The following is a 27,472-nucleotide window of genomic DNA, read 5'->3' on the forward strand; positions in this document are numbered from 1 at the left end:
CCTGAACGTGAAGCTATGAGGGTGTATATCCAAGAATGCCTGGCCAAGGGTTTCATTCGCCCCTCGACTACTCCTGTAGGTGCTGGCTTCTTCTTTGTGGGGAAGAAGGATGGTGGTCTTAGGCCGTGCATTGATTATCGGAACCTGAATAAGGTCACCGTAAGGAACCAGTACCCACTTCCTTTGATTCCGGATCTTTTTAATCAGGTTCAGGGAGCCCAATGGTTTTCTAAGTTCGATCTACGGGGGGCATATAACCTTATCCGCATCAAAGAGGGGGATGAGTGGAAAACTGCGTTCAACACACCCGAGGGTCATTTCGAATACCTGGTCATGCCCTTTGGGTTGTGTAATGCCCCTGCTGTCTTCCAGAATTTTATTAATGAAATCCTGAGAGATTACCTGGGTAATTTTCTTGTTGTGTACCTTGATGACATACTGGTGTTTTCCAAGGACTGGTCCTCCCACGTGGAGCATGTCAGGAAGGTGCTCCAGGTCCTTCGGGAGAATAATCTGTTTGCTAAGACTGAAAAATGTGTCTTTGGGGTACAGGAGATACCATTTTTAGGGCAAATCCTCACTCCTCATGAATTCCGCATGGACCCTGCCATGGTTCAGGCTGTGGCGGAATGGGTCCAACCTGCCTCCCTTAAGGCGTTACAGTGTTTTTTAGGGTTCGCCAACTATTACAGGAGATTTATTGCCAACTTCTCGGTCGTCGCTAAGCCTCTTACGGACCTTACTCGCAAGGGTGCTGATGTCCTCCATTGGCCCCCTGAGGCCGTCCAGGCCTTTGAGACCCTCAAGAAGTGCTTTATCTCGGCCCCCGTGCTGATTCAGCCCAACCAAGAGGAGCCATTTATTGTGGAGGTTGACGCATCCGAGGTGGGAGTGGGGGCCGTCTTGTCCCAGGGTACCAGCTCCCTCACCCATCTCCGCCCCTGTGCTTACTTCTCTAGGAAGTTTTCGCCAACGGAGAGTAACTATGATATTGGCAACCGCGAACTTCTAGCCATTAAATGGGCTTTTGAAGAGTGGCGGCACTTCCTGGAGGGGGCCAGACACCAGGTAACGGTCCTTACGGATCACAAGAATCTGGTTTTCCTAGAATCGGCCCGGAGGCTTAATCCTAGACAAGCTCGGTGGGCACTATTCTTTACCAGATTTAATTTCTTGGTTACCTATAGGGCTGGGTCCAAAAATATTAAGGCTGATGCCCTGTCACGTCGTTTCATGGCCAATCCTCCTTCCGAGAAGGATCCTGCTTGTATTTTACCCCCTGGTATAATCGTTTCTGCCACGGATTCTGATTTAGCTTCTGATATCGCGGCTGATCAGGGTGCAGCTCCCGGGAACGTCCCTGGGGACAAACTGTTTGTTCCCCTGCAATACCGGCTAAGGGTACTCAGGGAAAACCATGACTCCGCTCTATCTGGTCATCCTGGCATCTTGGGCACCAAACACCTCATTACCAGAAACTATTGGTGGCCTGGGTTGCCTAAAGACGTTAGGGCTTACGTCGCCGCTTGTGAGGTTTGCGCTAGGTCCAAAACCCCTAGGTCCCGACCTGTGGGCCTACTACGTTCCTTGCCCATTCCCCAGAGACCTTGGACCCATATCTCCATGGATTTTATCACCGATTTGCCTCCATCTCAGGGCAAGTCGGTGGTGTGGGTGGTAGTAGATCGCTTCAGCAAGATGTGCCACTTTGTGCTCCTTAAGAAGCTACCTAACGCCAAGACGTTAGCTTCTTTGTTTGTGAAACACATCCTGCGTCTCCATGGGGCCCCAGTCAATATCGTTTCTGACAGAGGGGTACAATTTGTTTCCTTATTTTGGAGAGCCTTTTGTAAAAAGTTGGAGATTGATCTGTCCTTCTCCTCCGCCTTCCATCCCGAAACTAATGGCCAAACGGAGAGGACTAACCAGTCCCTGGAACAATATTTAAGGTGTTTCATCTCTGACTGTCAATTCGATTGGGTCTCATTCCTTCCCCTTGCTGAATTTTCCCTGAATAACCGGGTCAGTAACTCGTCAGGGGTCTCCCCGTTTTTCTGTAATTTCGGGTTTAACCCAAGGTTCTCCTCCGTTTCCCCTTGTTGTTCCAATAATCCTGAGGTAGAGGATGTTCATCGGGAACTGTGCACTGTCTGGGCCCAGGTTCAGAAGAACCTAGAGGCGTCCCAAAGCGCACAAAAGATTCAGGCGGATAGTAGACGTTCTGCTAACCCCCGGTTTGTCGTCGGGGATTTGGTCTGGTTGTCGTCCAGGAACTTGCGCCTTAAGGTCCCGTCCAGGAAGTTTGCTCCCCGATTTATTGGGCCTTATAAGATCATTGAAGTCCTCAACCCTGTATCCTTCCGTCTGGAGCTGCCCCCATCCTTTCGCATACATGACGTCTTCCATGCCTCCCTCCTTAAACGCTGCTCCCCGTCCTGGTCCCCCTCGAGGAAACCTCCTGTTCCCGTTCTCACCCCTGAGGGGGTGGAATTCGAGGTGGCCAAGATTATGGACAGTAGGATGGTCCAGGGCTCCCTCCAGTACCTGGTCCATTGGAGAGGGTACGGGCCGGAGGAGAGGACTTGGGTACCTGCCCGTGATGTTCACGCTGGGGTATTGATCAGGAGGTTCCACCTTCTCTTCCCTACTAAACCGGGTCCTCTTAGTAAGGGTCCGGTGGCCCCTCATAAAAGGGGGAGTACTGTTAGGGATCTGCCAGGTACTACATCTAGGTATACTCCTGGGATTAATCAATCCACACCTGAGGCCAGACCTGTTCGACTGACACCATCTCCCACCAACCAGGGTGGCAGGCTCAGGAGTGGGAGAGCCTATCGCGGCCTGGTCAGTCGGAGTTAGCTCCGCCCCCTGTCCTTTATTACCTGCTGTGTTCTCCTCCTCAGTGCTTGTAATTCTTTTGGATTCCTGGCCCCACTGCTGCTTGCTCCAGCCTGCTTCTGCCGTGCTTCTGCCTTGCTGCTGTTCTGCTTAACCCGCTTTGCTTTGCCTCCGGCTTGCTTCCTCCTCCGTGCTCACTTGGGTATACTCCACTTCATCCTGGTCCTGACAACTCATTCACCGCTCCGTTTCCTCGCAGCGTTCCATGGGCTACTGCCCCTTCCCTTGCGTGTTCCCTGTTTGTTCTCCCGTGCACTTAGACAGCGTAGGGACCGCCGCCCAGTTGTACCCCGTCGCCTAGGGCGGGTCGTTGCAAGTAGGCAGGGACAGGGCGGTGGGTAGATTAGGGCTCACTTTCCCTTCACCTCCTTCCTGCCATTACACATAGATATCTAATTATTTTCTTCTAATATCTCTTCTTTGCAATATGAAATCTCTCCATAAAGTATAAATATAATTAGATGTTTATATAATAAAAAAGAAGATGTCTGCTTGCTGGTGACTTTTTTTTCTCAGTGGCCTTGTAAAACAACTTCCTTGTATCCTTTCTTACATTTTGTTGGGTTAGGATGTTTGATCAGGTGAAACAAAGTTTAGTTGTAACTCAACCCTGTAAACCCTCTTAACAAGAGCAAGTTCAAAAGCAAACCTTCTGTGTTTATGTGTATACTGTGCGTTTCAGCTTGATCTCGTTCATGTGGTCCCATCCGTCTGATCAGTCTGTAACTCGATTACATTCCTGGCTCGCTTTCTAATTCGTCACAGACTGAACTTTCACTTTTTACAAAACATTATTTTAATTAAAAGAAAACATCACAAAAACGACCCAAAGTAATTTATCTGAGATGTGTATTTATTTCATAGGTGTAAGCCAAAATGTAAAAAGGATAACCGTACTTACGTCTTAGGTTAGTGTGAGTTATGTGCTGGTTACTGGTTGTAGACCGGGCTACATTTTCAATTCAGTGTTGACCTTTGTTTATTATTGTGTTTGGGACTTTGTCAGGATCTTAAGGTTATGTTTAAGGTTATGCTCTCCTCTGAGAGCCATAATCAGAACCTCTTCTTTGAGGTCGTGACCCACAATCAATTATTTTGATTCTTTTAGGCTAACCGATGGAATAGATTTAGGGCAACTGAGAGATGGTTACAAAAAGCTGCTAAGTATGGGTTAACAGCATAGATGACATTTTGTGACATTGCCCAATCAATTTAACATGTGGCGTAAAATAATTAACCAATAAAAATGGCCACAGAGAGCAGAACACACCATAGTCAAATCGTCTAGGGGATCATTTTGATATTAGGAGACACAGCAGGGCCTTCTTAAAACAGAAAATATTGACATAGTGTAGACGGGGTTCACACATGTTTTTTTATAGTTTTTTTATTTATTTGCTGGATCCTATTCAAATGTATGGGACTAAGGCCTCATGCCCGCTCCAGTTGTTTTTGTCTGGGTGTTATCTGTTTTTTTAACTGATAGCACCCTGACACATTCATTTAAATGGGGCCATGCACGCTTCAGTTGTTTTAACGGAACCGTGCGGCTGTTCCGTCAAAAATAGGACAGGTCCTACTCCTGTCCATTTTTGATGGAACTGTCTCGGCTTTTTCATTGATTTGGTCCGTGAAACAACGGACTGCACACGGAAGCCATTCGTGTGCAGTCCGTGCGTCACGGAACCGTCATTAGCGGCCGTACAACGGCCGACAAAAGTGTGCATGAGGCCTAAAACGTCAAAAGTTTCGCATCTGTCTTCATCGATTCCATCACAACATATTGTACACAAATACATTTCTTTAATCACTGAGGTTAATGGTTAAAGGATTAAAAAAGTTAATTTAAATTGATGCAAACGTTTTCTGTCCACAGTTATTCAAATGTTTTTGATAAAAACGCAAATGTAAACCCAGCTTTAATTGACTTATTTCAATGGGACACAGAAGCAGTTTTTTCCCTGGTCGGCTCTCAGCCGCTTGTGGGTAAAAAAAAGCAGCATGTCCTTTCTTGCCACAGTTTCCCCATCTGACCTCTTATTGAAATCAATGGGAGACAGAAAAAAATCTTCGGCACTCTTTTCTGACCATTTTTCACTGCATTTTTTGCTTGCAGTCCTTGCATTAGCATCAATGGCCACGGGTGAAAAACGCAGTGTAAAAATACGTGCAGGCAGTTCAAAATCTGCCTGCAAAATTCTGTGTGAACAGGGCCTTAAAGAGGCCCTGTCACCAGATTATAAGTGCCCTATCTCCTACATAATCGGTGCTGTAATGTACGAAACAACAGTGGTTTTTATTTTGAAAAACTATAATTTTTTTTAGCAAGTTATATGCAATTTTAGATTTATATTAATTTGTTTCTTAATAGACAACTGGGCGTTGTACAGAGCAGTGTATGACGCTGACCAATCAGTGACCAATCAGCGTCATACACTTCTCATTGTTCCAGCCCAGCTTCTTTCACTGCACAATCACGCTATAACAATGGGCTGGAACAATGAGAAGTGTATGATGCTGATTGGTCACTGATTGGTCAGCGTCAAACACTCCTCTGTACAACGCCCAGTTGGTAAAAAGTAAAAACGCCCAGTCGTCCATTAAGAAACTAATTAGCATAAATCTAGAATTGCTCATGACTTGCTCAAAAATGATCGTTTTTCAAAATAAAAACCAATGTTGTTATCTACATTACAGCGCCGATCAGATTATGTAGGAGATAGGGCACTTATAATCTGGTGACAGAGCCTCTTTAAGGACTGGTAAGGGGGTACTTTCTCAAAAGTTGACGTGGACATTTATCTGCACCCCTCACACAGTAATGCACATGAACTAATTTCCTATTACTTTGTGCATGTACTGTTAATCTCTCAGTGAAGTTAACTGGTCAGCCATGTTGCGTTGTGCCATGTTCTAACATGTATTTTTTAACAGGTGCTCTACCTTTAAGATATGTTGTGATCTTTACTTTGGTTACTAGCAGGCAAACTGGGCTGGTGAGATTTCTGGTCATGTGTATGGAAGAAGGGGCATTGCGCCTCATGGTCGGAGTGTCCAGTCTAATTGGGGTCTGTTAGTAACGTACGGGACTGTCAATGAGGTCTGTGAAGAGTTTTGGATCATGCCAGTGTTTACTGTGGAATAGTCATTCCCTGAGTGGTTTCAGACCGCTTCCAGTGTCTTGACCCTAACCAAACTGCTGTGTAACTTGGGTTTTACCAAGAGAGTGCTCTGTGACTGGAAGAGGACCTGTGTGTATCCTGCAAGTGGTTTTAGACCACTTACAGTGTGAATCCTATACCGAGGGCGGGTGAAAGCCTATTCACTCCTGCCAGTAGGTGTGACAAAAGAATGGAGACTGTGACCACCAAGCTAAATGCACTACAGAGGCTGTAACCGCCAATCTAGGTGCCCCTGCAGAGACTGTAACCGCCAAACTAGGTGCCATGCAGAGACTGTAATTTCCCAGCTAAGTTCCCTACAGAGATTGTAACCACCTGTGTGCCCAAGCGGTGTAAAAGACTTGTTTCATTGAACTGTACTGTGTCTGCCTCTTACGGCACCATTCACGGATGGGGTCATGTGTCAGAGTTAATGGCCACACTCACTAAAAACTGACCCTCTACTGGCTTACATATGAGGCTGTGTTATAGCTCCATACAACTTCCAAGAGGTACGAATGCCCATAGGAGTCCATGGGGCCCTACTATACCTCCATATGCCTATGATTTAATACAATTGTGGTATGCTTCATTGGATTCTATATTTATGTATGGAGTCATTCTTCCCTAAAAGCATTGCTGTTAGGGGAGACTATCTCTGTACATACAGCACTCGACAAAGCCTGTTCTGTAGCATATAGAGGCCGTGCGGCTCTGTACCAGGGAGCCACACAACCCCCTGTATGAGCCCTTTCATGAAAATATGGTGTCCTGTTGGTGACCAATCTGACAAGGTATTAGCACAATTGGCACAAAAAAATATTAATGTATTCATGAGCCTAGTGCTCCCAACCTAGTCCAACCCCTTTCACCAAAGATTGAGGACCACCAATGCATATGGTGAGGAAGGAGAGGCAGGGGGGTCCCATGTTCATAAATACAATACTTTTTTGTGTCGTTTGGTATAATAACTGGTTGCACCTGTCATGATAACATGCTGCATTAGAAAAGGGCACCATATATATATTTTTTTATAACAGATCCACTTTAAAGGTTATAACTAGAGCTGATAATACCATTCACACATGTGTATGTAAATATTTGTGGAGATCTGTGAAATATGTACGGATGATGACGGGCATGCGTTATTGTGGACTTCCTGACCGTAATCTTAGAGAATAGCACAACACCCAGCCTCTTCCCAGCCTGAAGTGGCTGATAACAGGGAACAATAGACTGCATTAAGCTTTATGGCAAATATAGTTATAAGAAATGTTATGGTTACAGTCCTTTTGATAAATTGGACTTTTCGAAATGACTGTAAATTGTTTGTTTGCACAGACATTTCCTGTGACGTTCTTAGCAGTCACCCTATATTGTACTACTGTGCTCACCATCATTTCTAGACCAGACCTCTATGTACATGGAGAGTTACTAAGGAGTGGATTAGGCTCAATTGCATAATTGTCACATTACATCCGCTTCAGAGGAAGCCACTCATGGAGTGCAATATTTACCTCATTGTGTATACACCTATGTCATCTTTTATTGCATTACCTTGTCCTCTAGCTTATCTCATGGTTACTATGACATGTAAACATGCCTTGCTTTTTGTATATACAGACATAATTTCTAAGTGAATTGTTAAAGCAATGATGACTAATTTTCTTATGATTTGTTGTCTACAATCAATGCAAAAGCAATGTATTAAAGGGTTTTTCCAGCCGATAAAATTGATGACCTATCCTCAGGATAGGCCATCAATAGCTGATGGGTCAGGGTCCGCAATCTCCGGGACCCCCGCCGATCCGCTCTTTTGAAGAGGCTGCAGCATTTGTACGAACGCTGCTTCCCCTTCATTTCTTCTTGCTCACTGTGAATGTTCGACACACATATTTAGTGGCGCTTCACAGGTATTGCAGCCTTCTCCCATTGAAGTGAATGGGAGAAAAGGCTGCAATACCTGTGAATCACCACTAAATGCGGGTGTCGAACATTCACAGTGAGCAAGAAGAAATGAAGGGGAAGCAGCGTTCGTACAAGTGCTGCGGCCCCTTTAAAACAGGGGGTTGGCGGGGGTCCCTGGAGTTGGACCCTGACCCATCAGCTATTGATGGCTTATCCTGAGGATAGGTCATCAATTTTTATCGGCTGGAAAACCCCTTTAAAATAATTAAGATTGTGAATGGCAATGAGGCTAATAAACAATCCCGCTTTCCGGTATATATCTGTAATTACAACACTACATGTTCATGCTCTGCCAGTTAATGCATTAAAATTCATCAATATCTTATGGTCTTCAGCAGCAGCTGTGGTACAATACTATAATATCACATATAGACTTATTCTGAATGCCTCTGCCCTTTCGCACCCCATTCACCTGACACCTTGGCCTCTTGTCTAATTTTTCTACAACACTCATGCCCTCATACCTATGCCATTAATTATGCCTATGCCTGTTGCATCATGAATATTCACAAACCCATTCTCAATGTACTCAACTAAGTACAACTAGTTAATAATAGTACTGTACTATGCACAGTAAGGAATATGAATCACAGAGATACTTTGTAGCAGGTACTTACCCCACAGTCCTCTCCTGGATGATATTTAAAGGAAGCATGTCTGAAATCTGCATTTTTTTACTCATTATACTCTTAAGGCTGCGTTCGCATCTGCGTTGTGGCTTCCGTTGTATCGTATCCATCAGAGGACCACAAGAACGGAAGTTAGCATCTCCATAAAAAAAAACATAGATTTCAATGGGTTTTATTTTTGCATTAGTTGTGCTCAGTTAGGGCCTATTCACATCACCGTTCGCTTTCAGTTCCGGGGTTCTGTCAGAGGTTTCCGTCGGGTGAACCCCGCAACAGAAAGTGAAAGTGAAAGCACAGCTTCCGTTTCAGTCACCATTGATATCAATAGTGACTGAAACATCGCTAATGGTTTCCGTTCGTCACCATTCCGGAAGCTTTCCGTTTTAATGACGGAATCAATAGCGGAGTCGACTGCGCTATTGATTCCGTCAGAAAAACGGAAATCTGCCGGAATGGTGGAATGGTGACGAACGGAAACCATTAGCAATGTTTCCGTCACCATTGATATCAATGGTGACTGAAAAGGAAGCCGTGGTTTCACTTTCTGTTGTGGGGTTCACCTCCGACGGAACCCCGGAACGGAAAGCGAACGGTGATGTGAACAGGCCCTTAGGCTCCGTACCGTCAGGTTTCCGTTTTTTTGACAGAAGAAATACCATAGTCTGCTACACTATTGTTTCTGTAAAAACTGACAGCCCCCGGACGGAAAGGAGCTTTCCGTTTTTTTAACATTGAAGTCAATGGATGACGGATACAAACTGATATGCCATCCGTTTGTATCAGTTATGGATTACGTTTAACTGATACGTTTTTTTTCTGCACATGCGCAGACTAAGGCTTCGTTCACATTTGCGCTAGGGTTCTGTTCCGACGTTCCGTCTGAGCTTTCCGTCGGAATCGGACCCTGACTGACACAAACGGAAACCAAAGGTTTCCGTTTCCATCACCAATAGTTTTCAATGGTGATGGATCCGGTGCCAAAGTTACGTTTGTCTCAGTTGTGCAGGGGTGCCATCGTTTTTACGGAATCAATAGCGTAATCGGCACTATTGATTCCGTCAAAATTACGAAATCCCTGCACAACTGAGACAAACGGAAACCATTGGCACCGGATTCGTCACCATTGAAACCTTTGGTTTCCGTTTGTGTCAGTCAGGGTCCCATTCCGACAGAATGTCAAAACGGGACCTAAGCGCAGATGTCAACGAAGCCTTAAAATGAAAGCAAGAAAGATGCAAAGATAAAAACGGATCCGTTAAAAACGAAGTATAACTGATGACAAACTGACACAAATGGAAAGAAAAGAGTCCGTTTTTTGACGGGTCCGGTAAACTGATCCGTCAAAAACCAACATATTTTACCTTCCGTTGCATTCAGTCCGGCATCAGTCAGTCTGTCCGTTTTTTTAAATTTCAACTGATGGATGCCACAACGCAGATGTGAACGAAGCCTAAGGTAGTTTCTATGGCACTTTATATTCCTAACCAGAATAACTGACAATCAACAGTCAACACTAAGAATGACTAAACAGAAGAAGTCGGCAGAATTATCATCTATAACATCAAAGATCATGCTTTAAAAACTAGACTGTGATATATTGTTTGGCTGGCCTACCTTATAAACCACGTTCAATATCAACTGTACGGAAAAGAAATAAAGGTTCTTTCAGATGAGAAAATAAAGTCCTATTTCTTCAGAAAAAGCGCCACTTCTGTCCATAGGCTGTGTTTGGTATTACACCTCAGCACTATTTATTCAAATGGGGCCTAGCTGCAATAACAGATGCAGCCCACAGACTATAGTGGCACTGTTTAAAAAATTCAATTTGTGCTTGATAATGTCATTTGAACCTGAAAATGCCTCCCATTGATTTCAATGGGAGGCGGAGGCGTCTTTTTCCCGCGAGCGGTAAAACCGTCTTGCGGGAGAAAGAAGCAACATGCCCTATCTTCAAGCGTTTACGCCTCTGACCTCCCATTGACATCAATGGGAGGCAGAGAAAGCGTATTTCACTGTGTTTTATGCCCGCGGCGCTCAATGGCCGTGGGTGAAAAACGCAGCGAAAATCGGCGTGCAGGGAGAGGGAAATCTGCCTCAAACTTCCAAACAGAATTTTGAGGCAGAAATTCCGCATGCAAAAAAACTCAGTGTGAACATAGCCTTAAAGGGGTTTTCCCATGAGAGACATTTATAACATATCCCACCTCTGGGCCCTGCACCTATCTCTAGAACGGGGCCCCCTAAACCCTGTTCTGCCGCTCTGTGTGTCCTCAGGAGAATCAGGTGAATTCCGACCATGACTTAGGAAACAGCGTATGTCCCAGGGAACTGAATGGTAGTGACGGAAACAGCTTCGCTCGCATGCTACACTGCTTCCGTAACTGCCATTCACTACTATAGGAGTTACGGAAACAGCATAGCTCAGCGTAATTCCGACCATATAGCCAGGAAGTGGCCGGGGAGGAAGAGGGAGCAGAAAAAGATAGAACAGGGTATACGGTTCCCCCGTTCTAGAGGTAGGTGCGGGTCCCAGAGCTGGGACCCGCATCTATCTGACATTTATGACATCCTGTGGATATGTCATAAATGTCTCTAATGGGAAAACCCCTTTAATACATATATACTATATTGCAGAACCTCTGACGCCATTCATGTTACAAATCTTTAATGTAATGCTCTTTAAATTGTGTTCGTTCATACAGAGAATGCAATATATATAGTTTGTAATAACACATTCAATTAGTATACACCCCCCCCCACCCCCTCATTGCTTATGCCCGAAAGGATACAACCATATATATTCAGGGGCTGAGGATAGGGTTTCCATTATTCACACGTTTAATAGAATCACTGCATGATATATTCCAGCCTGCACAGTCAATGATAAATAATGAGCGCATACATCAAGGTGCTTAATTGCTCCCATCACAATTGGAAATTTACATTTGCATTAATACTACTGTCAGACACAGACTAGCAATTTGTCAAAACTGGCAGTTTTTAGAACTTTTCCATTGTTCAGACATGAGTGCTCAGCAGCATAAGCATCCTTACACATATCCTTGACCACATTGCCAATAGGATTTATTCCCATGGAGGTCAAGAGGTCTGACTGTTAGGGGGGATTCACACGAACGTGTATTCGGTCCGTGCGGGCCGCGTGGTTTTCATGCGCCACGCAAAGACCAATACAAGTCTATGGGGCAGTACAGACAGTCCGTGCTTTTTGCACAGCGTTTGTCTGCTGCGCAAAAAACGCGACAGGTTCAATATCTCCGCGTATGTTGCGCATCACGCACCCATTGAAGTCAATGGGTGCGTGAAAACCACGCAGGTCGCACGGAAGCACTTCCGTGCGAACCGACTGAAACAGCGCACCAGCTGTCAAAAGGATGAATGTAAACAGAAAAGCACCACGTGCTTTTCTGTTTCCAAACATCCAAATGGAGTGTCTTTGAGATGAGCGAACCCGGACAATCGAACCGAACTTCACCGGGTTCGGCCGAACTCGTTTTGGCCGAACCCGGCAAAAAATTTTCCGGTACGCAACGTCAGGAGATAGTCACTGTCCAGGGTGCTGAAAGAGTTAAACTGTTTCAGCACCATGGACAGTGACTACCAATCCCAATAAACATGAACCTGTAAAAAAAAACGAAGTTCTCACTTACCGATAACTCCCGGCTTCTTCCTCCAGTCTGACCTCCCGGGATGACAATTCAGTCCAAGTGACAGCTCCAGCCAATCACAGGCCAAGCACAGGCTGCAGCGGTCACATGGACTGCCGCGTCATCCAGGGAGGTGGGGCCCGATGTCAAGAGAGGCGCGTCACCAAGGACGCGTCACCAAGGCAACGGCCGGGAAGTTCTCGGTAAGTACGAACTTTTTCTTTTTTTTTAACAGGTTGCTGTATATTGTGTTCGGCATTCACTGTCGAGGGTGCTGAAAGAGTTACTGCCGATCAGTTAGCTCTTTCAGCACCTTGGACAGTGACGGGCGTCGACTAGCCTCATCTCTATGATGGCGGCTGCGCGAAAATCACGCAGCCGCGCATCATACACGGATGACACACGCAGCTGTCAAATGGTTTTTGCGCGCCAAAACGCTGCGTTGTTTGCGCGCGCAAAAACGCAACGTCCGTCTGTATCTGCCCTTAAGATAATTGTCTTGATCACAGTATCCTTTGGGAATGTATTCTTCCTTCATTTTTTTTAGACATATTTTCCTTAATCCTACTTTATATTTATTGATAACTTGGTGTTTATTATTACTTATAGAGGTATCACTGCTGAGCTATGCCGGGGTAGAGTACCTGAATACCAGCTTGGTAGAAGGACCAGCTACACCCGGACGACCCTTAAACTGTAAGCGCTGCAAATATTTTACCTATAAGAACTATAAGCATTGTGTAAAGGCCGCGGACTGTCGGGATTAGTCACCCCCCGACGGCCGCAGCCATGGATCTGTGAGCGCTGGCCCGCATCTCCTCCCTAGGAGATGCCAGCGCTCACTTCCGCTCCATTCTGCTGTGTCCCGTAGGGTGCGCGCGCACATGAAATAATCATTTATTAGCCCATGATCAGAAGGGCCCTGCCCCTTTAATCCTTGCCTGAGCGTTGTTGTGTTTACCTGTGTTAGTCTTGCAAATGGTCCCTTAGTGTTATCCTATTCCCGTACCTGCTACCTGTATCCCGTGCTACCTTGTTCCTGTGCCTTAGAAAGTTGGACTTGTGTTGTGCCATTGGCCACGCCTGCTGTGTTACACCACACCTGGTGTCTGCTGCCAAGGTCCCATCTGAGCCTAGCCATTACTACTGTCTGAACTACTACAGGTACCCTTCTGCTTGGACTATATATACATTGACTTGGTACACTGTTTGGCCAGCTGCTTTCCCACTAGGGCGGTACGGCCCAGTGGGTCCACATACCCACAGATCGTGACACATTGTATGATAGATAGATAGATAGATAGACAGACAGACAGACAGACAGATAGATAGATAGATAGATAGATAGATAGATAGATAGATAGATAGATAACTATTATTGACATACTACAGTATTGACTACTTCAATTGATATCCATTGTTACAAACATCAATAAAAAGCATGATAAATTGAAATATTGATGAATTTAACTGATAAACATTCCAAAGAAGGGATGAGCGAAATTTTAAAATCTCCTATTACGGAACCGTATTCTGCCCCTATAAGACAATGGGTTTGTATTATCCATATTTAAGCCGTGCGGCAGTACGGTAGCTCACTAGCCTTGCAGAACTGGAGTCCTGGGTTTGAATCTGTCCAAGGACAACATCAGTATATTCTCCCCGCGTTTGCTTGTGGTTTCCTCCCATACTCCAAAAAACATACTGATAGCTTATTTTTTTTTCTATTGTATTTTTTTCATATGTTACATGGTTTTTAATATAAAAATTATGTGAAAGCAGTTTATTACATTTGTTAAGACATTTTTATATGGGTTCTTATTTGGGTTGAGGTAGGATATGTTCAATGCCAGGCTTTTATTTACAATATTAAAGGAGAATTCCGCAGGTTCCCATTTTTGGCACATCTGTAGGATATGCCCTAATTGTCAATCCTTAGAATAGCCCATGAGTTATTTTTTTGGTCCATTGGGGACCCTTCTCAATTTTATAACATCGATTAGCAAAGGATCAATCAATATAATGTCAAGGCAGTATTTGTTAGAACACACTCTAATAATTATGATAAATCTCAATGGATACTCTGTGTGGCACCATAAAATGACCATTGGCGATTGAGGCACAGGTTATACAGTACTTACAGTACTTGGATATATAAAGCCCCAATCCAACCTCACTGAATTTATTCAGTATTTTAGTAACGTCATTGCAGACAGTCCAGGTGCAGATTCATCTGTGTCTGGCTGGTCATATAGGTCACTGCTTGCTAAGACATCTCCATCCATCACAGATGACCTTCTGCATGGATCATGTCAATACACAGTGATGCGGCTTTGATGTTACATTGAGCACAAAAGAGAGTTAAGTTACATGTTGTCTGGCGATCTGCATGTGAAACGCTCCTGTGGCTGTTACTTTACAGAAACAATTTTTACTGGGATAATACAATATCTCCTTCCAGCATGGTACATATTCTTTATGCATATTTTTGTTGTATTCAATTTTTTTTTTTTGCCAAGATGATGTGCCTCACATTTAATCAGTAGAAACACTTATAACTTGTACTTAACTTACGCTAATACTTGACATATTTATGTATTAAGAGAAATCTCAAAATAGATTTTGATGTTTTCATGTAATTTAGCAATTTATTCTTTCCCCAATTTTCTATGCGCCATCAGATCACTTTGTCATAAAACAAATCAGGAATTTATTTATTAATAATGACCAATTGATTTTTTCAGTTTTTTCATCGTCACATTTCAAAAGCCAAAACGTTTTTTTTTATTTTTCCGTAGACATAGCCGTGTGTTGGCTTGTTTTTGGCAGGACCAGTTGTATTTTTTAATGGCACCATTTTGTGGTACATATAATTAATTGATTCGCTTTTATGAACTTTTTAAAAACTGAAATTCCGCCATTCTTTTTTGCGTCTTAAATTTATGCTGCTTAAGATTGAATACCATAATAACTTTCTGCAGGGCGTTACAATTATGGTGATACCAAATTGATATTGGTTTTTTTTATGCTTTACTACTTGTGCACAATCAAAACACTTTAAGAAAGAAAGTATTTGTATTTGTGTCGCCATATTCTAAGAGCCATAACTTTTTTCTTTTTCCACCGATGTAGCTATATGAGGGCTTATTTTTTGCAGGACAACTTGTAGTTTTTATTGGTCCCATTTTGGGGTACATACAAATTTATCTCTTTTTCTTTCATTTTTTTGAAAGACAGGATTAACAGAAACGGCAATTCTAGCATTGCTTTTTATTTTAATTTTAACGACATTTACTGTGCAGATTAAATAGTTTTATAGCTCAGGTCGTTAAGGACGCGGCAATACCAATTTTGTTTACCTCTTTTTACTTTATTTTTCTCATAATAAAGCATTTTGTAAAGGGAATAAGTGGGTTTTCATTTTCTTCTATTAGTAACTTTAGTAAACAATTTTTTACTTTTTTTTAGTCCCACTATGGGACTTCGTTAAGTGAATGTTTGATCGGTTTTATATTACACTACAATACTTCTGTATTGCAGTGTATTATGGCTGTCAGTTTAAAACTGACAGGCATTCCATTAGGCCTTATGGGTTGATAGAGGGAGCCCCTTACCTCTGAAACTGCTTAGATGCCACAGTCGCTGTTGACACGAGCACCGGTTATTTTTAAACAGCCCAACACCCACTCTAGCCCCGACCGGACATCTGTTCCGGGCTTATGACACAGGGCAGTGAAAAGATGTCGCTGTGGCATAAGTACCCTTGATGACCACAGTGAAACGGCATATGGGCGATCATTAAGCGGTTAAAGCACAAACGTACCTTCATCAAGCCTGCCTTCTTATACCTTTCCAACACCCTTAAATACATATTATTATGAGTATTAGATGTCACCTTGGCTATATCCAGCTCATACATACAAACTCCCATTGTTATTCATCAGTAGGTGCAATAGATTATCCCTTGATATTTGCTATAAAGGAAGTAACTAATAGTAAGAAGAATGATGTTTCATTGAATACAATGCTCTTTTGGGAATAAATGGTGTCTATTAATGTTTGCTAGTAGTTGTGGTTCTTGAGTGGTCAGTTCTCCAGTAGTTGCACTGCTCCATTGGTGTTACTGACAATTTTGGTGTTACTATAAAATAAAAATATATCTTAAGCAATGTGACAAATACATCAGGGATATAAGGGTATTGCCGAAAAGCAATGAAGAAAGATTCTAAATAAAATTATATGTTAATCATCCATATATTGACAGGACAATACTTTTTGTTATCATTGATGCTATCATTACTTAGCACTGTTGCCTTTCAACACTGGGGGCAACATCTGCATGCAGTTTGTATCTTCTCCCCGTGTTTGCCTGGGTTTCCTCTGGGTTCTCCAGTTTCCTCCCGCACGCCAAAACACAAACAGATTGGTTAATTGCCTTTCTATAATATTGGCTCTAGTATGTGTATGTGAGATGGGGAAATTAGATTGTGATCCCCATTAGGGATAGGGACTGATGTGAGTGATGACAGCATCTGTACAATGCTCTGGAAAATGTTGGCGCTATATAAGCAACAGGAAATAAATAAATAGATAAAATGAATAAATAGTAAGAGAGATATGGTTGTGACAACTTCTCATTCATCTTCATCTCATCATTATAAAAATTATATCCAAACAGGTATTATGTGCACCAGGTTAAGTCGTGGAGTGCTATCTTGGTGGTGGGCTTCACCTTGATCCACCCAGGAAAATCTATCATGCAAGAAAAGTCTAAGGCACTGCCAAATGTAGTTTCACTGCTTTATTCACAGCACATAAGAAAATAACAGCTTGGCTGTTATTTTCTTATGTGCTCTGAATAAAGCAGTGAAAACTTAATTTGCCGGTGTCTTGGAGTCTTATTGCACCAATATAAAAATTATCACCCATTATTGTATTCAAAGGTATGTCATATGAATGTGCGAATGTAAAACCTTTGCATAAGTACATTTATAATAATAATTTAAAAAAAACGGATAAAATAAGTGATTCAACCTTTCATCCTTTTAATAATTATTGTATTTATGGTAGGTTTTGCTTTTTGTTTGATGTGAAAAAAATATTATTTATTAAGAAATTCTAATTTGCCCATAGATTTTTTTATATACTATTAATTTTGCTCTAGGTGGATTGGTTAAAAAAACAAAACGGGATAAAATAAGTGAATAACCTTTTCATCCTTTTAAGAATTATCGTATCTATGGTAGGTTTTGCTTTTTGTTTGATGTATAAAAATATTAGCTATTAAGAAATTCAAACTTGCCCATAGTTTATATATACAGGGTGGGCCATTTATATGGATACACCTAAATAAAATGGCAATGGTTGGTGATATTAACTTCCTGTTTGTGGCACATTAGTATATGGGAGGGGGGAAACTTTTCAAGCTGGGTGTTGACCATGGCGGCCATTTTGAAGTCGGACATTTTGTATCCAACTTTAGTTTTTTCAATGGGAAGAGGGTCATGTGACACATCAAACTTATCGAGAATTTCACAAGAAAAACAATGGTGTGCTTGGTTTTAACATTACTTTATTCTTTCATGAGTTATTTACAAGTTTCTGACCACTTATAAAATGTGTTCAAAGTGCTGCCCATTGTGTTGGATTGTCAATGCAACCCTCTTCTCCCACTCTTCACACACTGATAGCAACACCGCAGAAGAAATGCTAGCACAGGCTTCCAGTATCCGTAGTTTCAGTTGCTGCACATCTCGTATCTTCACAGCATAGACAATTACCTTCAGATGACCCCAAAGATAAAAGTCTAAGGGGGTCAGATCGGGAGACCTAGGGGGGCATTCAACTGGCCCACGACGACCAATCCACTTTCCAGGAAACTGTTCATCTAGGAATGATCGGATCTGACACCCATAATGTGGTGGTGCACCATCTTGCTGGAAAAACTCAGGGAACGTGCCAGCTTCAGTGCATAAAGAGGGAAACACATCATCATGTAGCAATTTCAGATATCCCGTGGTATCCTTGAGGTTTCCATTGATGAAGAATGGCCCCACTATCTTTGTACCCCATATACCACACCATACCATCAATTTTTGTGTTCCAACAGTCTTGGAGGGATCTATCCAATGTGGGTTAGTGTCAGACCAATAGCGGTGGTTTTGTTTGTTAACTTCACCATTCACATAAAAGTTTGCCTCATCACTGAACAATATGTTCTGTGTAAACTGAGGGTCCTGTTCCAATTTTTGTTTTGCCCATTCTGCAAATTCAGTGCGCCGATCTGGGTCATCCTCGTTGAGATGCTGCAGCAGCTGGAGTTTGTAAGGGTGCCATTTGTGAGTAGCTAATATCCGCCGAAGGGATGTTCGACTGATGCCGCTCTCCAGTGACATGCGGCGAGTGCTATGCTGTGGGCTCTTGCTGAATGAAGCTAGGACAGCCACTGATGTTTCTTCATTAGTGACAGTTTTCATGCGTCCACATTTGGGCAAATCCAACACTGAACCAGTTTCACGAAACTTGGCAAGCAGTTTGCAAACTGTAGCATGGGAGATGGGCGGTCTCGTAGGGTGTCTTGCATTGAAATCTGCTGCAATGACCCGGGTACTGCGTTCACCAGACATCAACACAATTTCTATCCGCTCCTCACGTGTTAACCTCTGCAACATGTCAATGGCTGTAAACAAAGAGTCTAAGGGGGTCAGATCGGGAGGCATTTCTTCTGCGGTGTTGCTATCAGTGTGTGAATCAACTTGGTGCCTGCAGTAAAGACAGCTGTCTTAAATGGTCACCTGTATAAAAGACTCCTGTCCACAGACTCAATTAATCAGTCTGACTCTAACCTCTACAACATGGGCAAGACCAAAGAGCTTTCTAAGGATGTCAGGGACAAGATCATAGACCTGCACAAGGCTGGAATGGGCTACAAAACCATAAGTAAGACGCTGGGTGAGAAGGAGACAACTGTTGGTGCGATAGAAAGAAAATGGAAGACATACAAAATGACTGTCAATCGACATCGATCTGGGGCTCCATGCAAAATCTCACCTTGTGGGGTATCCTTGATCCTGAGGAAGGTGAGAGCTCAGACAAAAACTACGCGGGGGGAACTTGTTAATGATCTCAAGGCAGCTGGGACCACAGTCACCAAGAAAACCATTGGTAACACATTACGCCGTAATGGATTAAAATCCTGCAGTGCCCGCAAGGTCCCCCTGCTCAAGAAAGCACATGTACAGGCCCGTCTGAAGTTTGCAAATGAACATCTGGATGATTCTGAGAGTGATTGGGAGAAGGTGCTGTGGTCAGATGAGACTAAAATTGAGCTATTTGGCATTAACTCAACTCGCCGTGTTTGGAGGAAGAGAAATGCTGCCTATGACCCAAAGAACACCGTCCCCACTATCAAGCATGGAGGTGGAAACATTATGTTTTGGGGGTGTTTCTCTGCTAAGGGCACAGGACTACTTCACCGCATCAATGGGAGAATGGATGGAGCCATGTACCGTCAAATCCTGAGTGACAACCTCCTTCCCTCCAGCAGGACATTAAAAATGGCTCGTGGCTGGGTCTTCCAGCACGACAATGACCCGAAACATACAGCCAAGGCAACAAAGGAGTGGCTCAAAAAGAAGCACATTAAGGTCATGGAGTGGCCTAGCCAGTCTCCAGACCTTAATCCCATAGAAAACTTATGGAGGGAGCTGAAGATCTGAGTTGCCAAGCGACAGCCTCGAAATCTTAATGATTTACAGATGATCTGCAAAGAGGAGTGGGCCAAAATTCCATCTAACATGTGTGCAAACCTCATCATCAACTACAAAAAACGTCCGACTGCTGTGCTTGTCAACAAGGGTTTTTGCCACCAAGTATTAAGTCTTGTTTGCCAAATGGATCAAATACTTATTTCTCTGTGCACAATGCAAATAAATATATATAATTTTGACAATGTGTTTTTTTTTGTTTTTTTTTAATATAATCTATCTCTCACTGGTAAAATTAACCTAGCCTAAAAATTCTAGACTGTTCATGTCTCTGACAGAGGGCAAACTTACAAATTCAGCAAGGGATCAAATACTTATTTCCTTCACTGTATATATATATATATATATATATATATATATATATATATATATATATATATATATATATATATATATATATATATTTATTTATATATAATCTCAAAAAAAAATCCCAAAAAAATGAAGAGGCAGCACTCCAAAGAATTTGGTGAAAAAAAAGTGCTGTGTTAATTCACCCCAGGCAGGCCTGGGGTGAACTAACACACCACTTTTTTTCACCAATTTCCTTGGAGTGCTGCCTCTTTATTTTTTGGGGATTTCATTAACAAGGGTTACTGCTGTTGCTGTGCTGCTTTATTCTTTTTCTCATTATATTTATATATATTATATATATATATTTATATATAAAATCAATTTTTCTTTGGAATTCTCTTTCTTGCAGTCTGTTTTATGGAAATCTTAAAATAAGGACTAAGCACAGAGGTAATCAAAGCAATGTGAACATGTTCAGATTTCGAGTGAATATTTCCACTTTGGAGATGAAACCATATATCTGACTGAAACATGATACAATATTTAAACAGTCTATTTCCATTCATATGCTGGGAAATGTCACACACATAGGAACTGGGGAGTACTAAGACGATTCTGCATATTATGGAATAGTTCTCACCATCTGTTCATAAGAAATAAAAAAATTTCAAAGTAAAAAATTTATATTTTTATAAATTATGGATTAAAAATCCTGGTTTAACGGTGTTAAAAAAATCCAGGATACATTATTTAAAGTTACAGTGTTTCCAATTTTATAATTAAAAATCCATTTCCAGATAAAAAATGTATTCTCCTGAAGGGAAAATATTTATAACAGTATAATCTCCCTATCAATTTTTTTTTAACACCAGCTAATGGTGCCACCAATCAAGAGCATTGCATACAAAATGGAATCTGAGGGTGAGAAACAGAATAAGGCCCCCGGCGCACAACCATGCCCATAATCACGGTCCGTGATCATGGCAGGGCCTGCCGCGGACACCCACCCGCATTTGTGGGCCGTGCTCCCATTCTTAAGTATGAGAGCACGGTCCGTAAAAGCAAAAAATGGGACATGTCCTATCTTTTGCGGAGGCTTTCTACGGCCCAGACACCTTCACTTAAATATACGGGAAGGTGTTTGTGGGCAATAGAAGTGATTGGTCTGTAATTACAGTCCGTAATTACGGACCATCATTTCGGACTAATTCTACGGTCGTGTGCATGGGGCTTAAGGCTGGGTTCACACAACCTATTTTCAGGCGTAAACGAGGCGTATTATGCCTCGATTTACGCCTGAAAATAGGGCTACAATACGTCGGCAAACATCTGCCCATTCATTTGAATGGGTTTGCCGACGTACTGTGCAGACGACCTGTAATTTACGCGTCGTCGTTTGACAGCTGTCAAACAACAACGCGTAAATTGACTGCCTTGGCAAAGAAGTGCAGGGCACTTCTTTGCAACGTAATTTGAGCTGTTCTTCATTGAACTCAATGAAGAGCAGCTCAAGATTTACGGGCGTCAAAGACGCCTCGCATAATACGAGGAGGAGCTTTTACGTCTGAAACGAGGTAGCTGTTTTCTCCTGAAAACAGTCTGTCTTTTCAGCCGTAAAAGCCTCTCATCGTGTGCACATACCCTTAGACATAAAAATACAGCACAATAAATGGTGAAATACACAAACACCTGATCTGATTGTAAAATGGTTGTACAAGTCAAGCAAGAATTTATGTATTGCTCACTCTCTTGGTGTGTTGGTTGTCGTGCCTTGAGGGTTTGTGTGCATTATTAAAGCTAAGAGCTATGCCATCAGTAGTTTGACAGATTGTAGTGTCTCTCTAGATGGAGAAGTTGAGAACTAAGCATCAAACCCAAAAGAATAGTTGCAACTTGGACAGTCCCCAATGGTATAATAAATGGGAGAAGTCATAAGTTGACACAACGGGTATTATGGTGGAAAATGGCTTACGAGACAGTGAAGTAGATTTTTAGTCTATGAACCATCAAGATTCACCCCAATTATCCTGTTTGACACACAGGTTTCTATCAAGATTCTGAGCTGTGATTTCCACAAAATCCCAGTTGCAAAGTCGTCTGCCGTTTGTAACAAGTCGAGATAGAATAACTTTTTGGTAACTTTCCTGTAACTGAGCAGCCCTGGTCAGGGGCTCTGCTTATCCCATAAGTATAGGAGGCTAACAAAAAATTGCTCTTAACCTAGTGTAGCACTCTGGATTCTGCAGCTGGCAGAATCACTCTGAATTAATTTCACGCTGTACTGCCTTAACGGTATGGCAGCTGGCCAACAGGACACAGGTCAAAGTCTATAGTTCGTATAGGTGTACCTGTGGTAGCTTCAGACAGTAGCGAGGTAGGCTCGGAAGGGACTTTGGCAGCAGGCAGACACCAGGTGTGGTGTAACAGGACAGGTGTGGTACACAGCACAGCACGACTCCAACTCAATACGGCACTTGACCAGGATAGCACGGGATACAGGTTACAGGTAGCAGGGATGTGAAACACTGGGAACTGGAAGACACTAGGAGACCATTTGCAGAGACAAACTAGGGTAACAATAACAAAGTTCAGGCAAGGCAGGAAGGGGCAGGGCCCCTCTTATAGTCCAGGGTGCTCATGGGCTAATTTGGCACTTTAACTTAGGTGCGCACTCTGGCCTTTTAAGAGCGGGCAAGAACGTGCGCGCGCACCCTACGGGACCCATCCGAGAGAAGCAGAAGTGAGTGCTGGCGTCTCCTGATAAGGAGATGGGGCCAGCGCTCACAGATCCATGGCTGCGGCCGTCAGGAGGTGAGTGAGCCTGACGGCCCGCGGCCATGGGCATGACAATTAATATCCTTTGGGTAATATTCTTATTTTAAGCCTGATTCCCCCACAAAACAGATGTCCCTAACTTTATGTAGGTCCTGATTTAATTTTTAATAATTCACTGTATTTTAACGATATATATTGTGCTCCCACAAATATGAACATTTGAAAATTCACTGAAGTGATAAATGAGTAAAATGTATAATTTTTATTTCATAGCTATCTAAAAACAGGGGTACAATCACCACTGTGAAAAGCCCAACCGTGTATTTAAAAACGTATTAAACAGAAAACTCCCAGTCCTAGTTCGTTTGCGAACCCTTAATGACTGGGTATGTAAACAGAGATATCAAAATATGGAATCAGCGTATAACATTGGTAAAGCAGTGGTTTGGACCCTCGTTCACACAGTAGCCTGCGTTAACCGCACCAGATTCTCCCAATGTACAGATGCACAACAATGCCACTGCCCCCTACGCAAGATTCCTTCACTTCACCCGACCCTACGCGTTTCTATACTTATCATCAGGGGTCTGTCAGTCTGGCCAGGATGCCAGTGATATATCTTCAGCAGCAGATATTCTACTGCACAACACGGAAGCATGCACGCATAGATGTCAGCGGCATGCTTCACTCTGGGACTCTGAGTCACTATGAACTGAATACTCCGCCCCCTGGCTCCGGCAGCATACATCAAACAGCCAATCACACTGGCCCAGCACATCCATGATGCTAAACCATGTGACTCCCGGCTGTCAGCTGACATACCCGGAAGTAACAATGTAAACGTACTGAATTACGTGGGCAAGACGATACGGCAGTTTCGGAGCCGGATTAGGGAACATGTTGGAGATGTTACAAATGAAAGAGATACTTCCATATCAAAACATGTGCATGCAAAACATCAAGGCAGGGCAGAATGTTTAAAATTTCAGGCAATTGAATTGGTACGTCCTCTTAAACGGGGAGGGGATTGGGATAACCTCATTCTGCATAAAGAGGCCCAATGGATCTACAGACTGGCTTGCGTGCATCCTGAAGGTTTAAACGAGCAAACAAATTATACCTGTTTTATTTAATATACTATCCATATCAAGTCATAGGGCTTTTTTGGTCCTCTGGGTGTGGGTATGGTAATGCATTCCTAGTCCCAGTGTAGTCACTTGTAATATATCAATCAATAAGTAGCAGGTATGGCAATTGAGTCCAGGAGTGTGTCAAATGTTTTAAGTGAGGTTTACAATTACGTCGTTCTTCTATCCATATATTATGTATTTTCAGGGTAGGTGCTCCTATCGTGGTAGTCCAATTGCGGCCCTGAGCTGATCCGCAACATATATCCAACCTTATAGTGTTATACTCCATCCTTGAATAGCATGAGGCTTTGTGTAGTAAATAGATACTTCTACAGCCTCCCATTGAGTCCGCATGCTCTGTGTTGTTTACATTGTTACTTCCGGGTATGTCAGCTGACAGCCGGGAGTCACATGGTTTAGCATCATGGATGTGCTGGGCCAGTGTGATTGGCTGTTTGATGTATGCTGCCGGAGCCAGGGGGCGGAGTATTCAGTTCATAGTGACTCAGAGTCCCAGAGTGAAGCATGCCGCTGACATCTATGAGTGCATGCTTCTGTGTTGTGCAGTAGAATATCTGCTGCTGAAGATATATCGCTGGCATCCTGGCCAGACTGACAGACCCCTGATGATAAGTATAGAAACGCGTAGGGTCGGGTGAAGTGAGGGAATCTTGCGTAGGGGGCAGTGGCATTGTTGTGCATCTGTACATTGGGAGAATCTGGTGCGGTTAACGCAGGCTCCTGTGTGAACGAGGGTCCAAACCACTGCTTTACCAATGTTATACGCTGATTCCATATTTTGATATCTCTGTTTACATACCCAGTCATTAAGGGTTCGCAAACGAACTAGGACTGGGAGTATTCTGTTTAATACGTTTTTAAATACACGGTTGGGCTTTTCACAGTGGTGATTGTACCCCTGTTTTTAGATAGCTATGAAATAAAAATTATACATTTTACTCATTTATCACTTCAGTGAATTTCCTGATTTAATTTTATATTAGTGCCAAGTTCTTGTAATCCTAGACATCTTTGGTGACACTAGTTCACAATAGTATCTGCAGCTGCCAACAGCTAAGGAGCCACATGCAGAAGCCCGAGAGCCACATTTGGATTCTGAGCCAGTGGTTGGGGAACTCTGACTTACTAATTTTACAAAAAATCTTGCAAAATACCAATAATTTTTTTTTTACTCCTTATCTGCAATCCACACCCTAGTATGTACAAACCCCCCTCGCATAGCCCTGGACTGGGAAGCATCTTCCATAAGCTACATGGGTTCTGGCTACATAAGTGAAGCCTCCCGGCCCTGTTCTCTCCCCTGTCTCTACCTGAATTACTGTCTGTGACCACAGCAGTTCATTCTGTTAGGAGACTAGAAAACGTGGTCATTGAGATCGGAGGTTTTGTCATTTGATTGACAGATACAGACGGGAGGACATCATTTAAAGCAGAAGGGAGAATCACACATTGCAATGACATCATGTTACATGGCATGGTATATCTGTTACATAAGTCACATTATTACCACTGACCTTAGGCTTTAGTATTTTAGTTATGTTTACTAATCTTACTCATCTTGAACTTGTAGAAATTCTAAGTCACATAGGACGCACTTGTACTTTATATCTTTGTGTTGCTGTAAGAATATTTTGCATTAATTTTTACATAGTTGTATAATGATATAGGCATATTAGAATTAAATATTAAAATTGTGAACACTATTAAATCATTATTAAATTGTTATATCTCTGCTGATCTCAACGTTTGGCAAAGAATGTGTAAGGTTTCCATTCCAAGGGGGAGGCAGTTGTGTTTAGCATCACTCACTTGTTAGTCTGAAGTCCCCTTGACTGTATTGTAAATATGTTTTCTGTTACAGAATCCCCGAAGAACACCATAGGGAAATAAATTGGCTCCAAAAGTAGTCATGTGACTAATGAGTTTGCTATGGATGTGACGGTAAATCTCTCGTGACTTTTACCTGGGGTCCTTTTAAAGATATTCCATCCAAATGCCTCCTATTTATAATACACCAAAAAACATTTTAATGTTCCTTGTAAGACCAATTTCAAGGACTATTAATTCTATGCAAAGCAAATAAATATTAGTGTTATGTTGGAAAATAAAAGAATTGTTCTATATAAATGAAAATACACGAGTACAAAAAACATGAAACCCTTCCTGCAAAATCGTATACATGTACCTAGTTATGATCACATGAGACACAGCAACAATGCCTTTCCACTCCTGGTCGTTTAGCATCATGATCAATGCTTATTACGGTGCTGACAAAAGGAGGGGGTTCCCTTTTATCAATCACTGTCAGCCCTATCGTTTTGATTGTATACTAACGGTTTTAGACTGACAGCTTGGAGCCTAAGAAAGGTCCCCTGGACTGTGCAGTACTTTTCTGCACCATTTATAATACTGGTGTTTTCTTATGTGCAGAGGATACTTTGGGTCCTCTGAGGCACCAGGACCCGCTTGCACCAGGACCCAGTTGTACTTCTATCTTTGCACGTCATATAGCTACTCCTCTGCCTTAGGAATACATCACAGAAAAATAAAAATGTTAATTTAAAATCACTGAACAGGCCATACTTACTCACAAGGGCAGGTACACACACCACTTCCCAGCAGGGTGCAGACTAACCACAATGTTACATAGAGGGAGATTGCCCAGGTGCAATATACTGATGAACAGACACTCTCACGTCTACTATTCATGAGAGGGATGGCTGCTTAGTATTATCATTGCTCACAGATATAAGTTCTATAAGTGTGCCATCATAAGTATGATAATACTAAGCAGCCACCCCCCCCCCTCATGATTAGTAGGCGTGAGAGTGTCTGTTCATCAGTTTATCGCACCTGAGCAATCTCCCTCTATGTAGCATTGTGGTTTGTCTGCCTTAGGTATGCCCTAACAAAGACCAGTGCATTTCAAATGTACATTCCTTAAAGATAACCTGTCACTTCTCATGACATGTCTATTTTAGTAAATACATGTATTTCCCATTAAATGACAATTCTAAAACATATTCTTAAAACTCTGAATTGTGCCGTTCCTCTATTATCCCTCCTAGAGATTTATGAATAAATTGACAACTGGGTGTTACCATTCCACTTGTCTAAAGGGGTGTGTGCCTACACTGTCTCACTCTGTCAGCACTGATTGGAGAT

Source organism: Rhinoderma darwinii, chromosome 5, assembly GCF_050947455.1.
Source record: "Rhinoderma darwinii isolate aRhiDar2 chromosome 5, aRhiDar2.hap1, whole genome shotgun sequence".
NCBI classification, from domain to species: domain Eukaryota; kingdom Metazoa; phylum Chordata; class Amphibia; order Anura; family Rhinodermatidae; genus Rhinoderma; species Rhinoderma darwinii.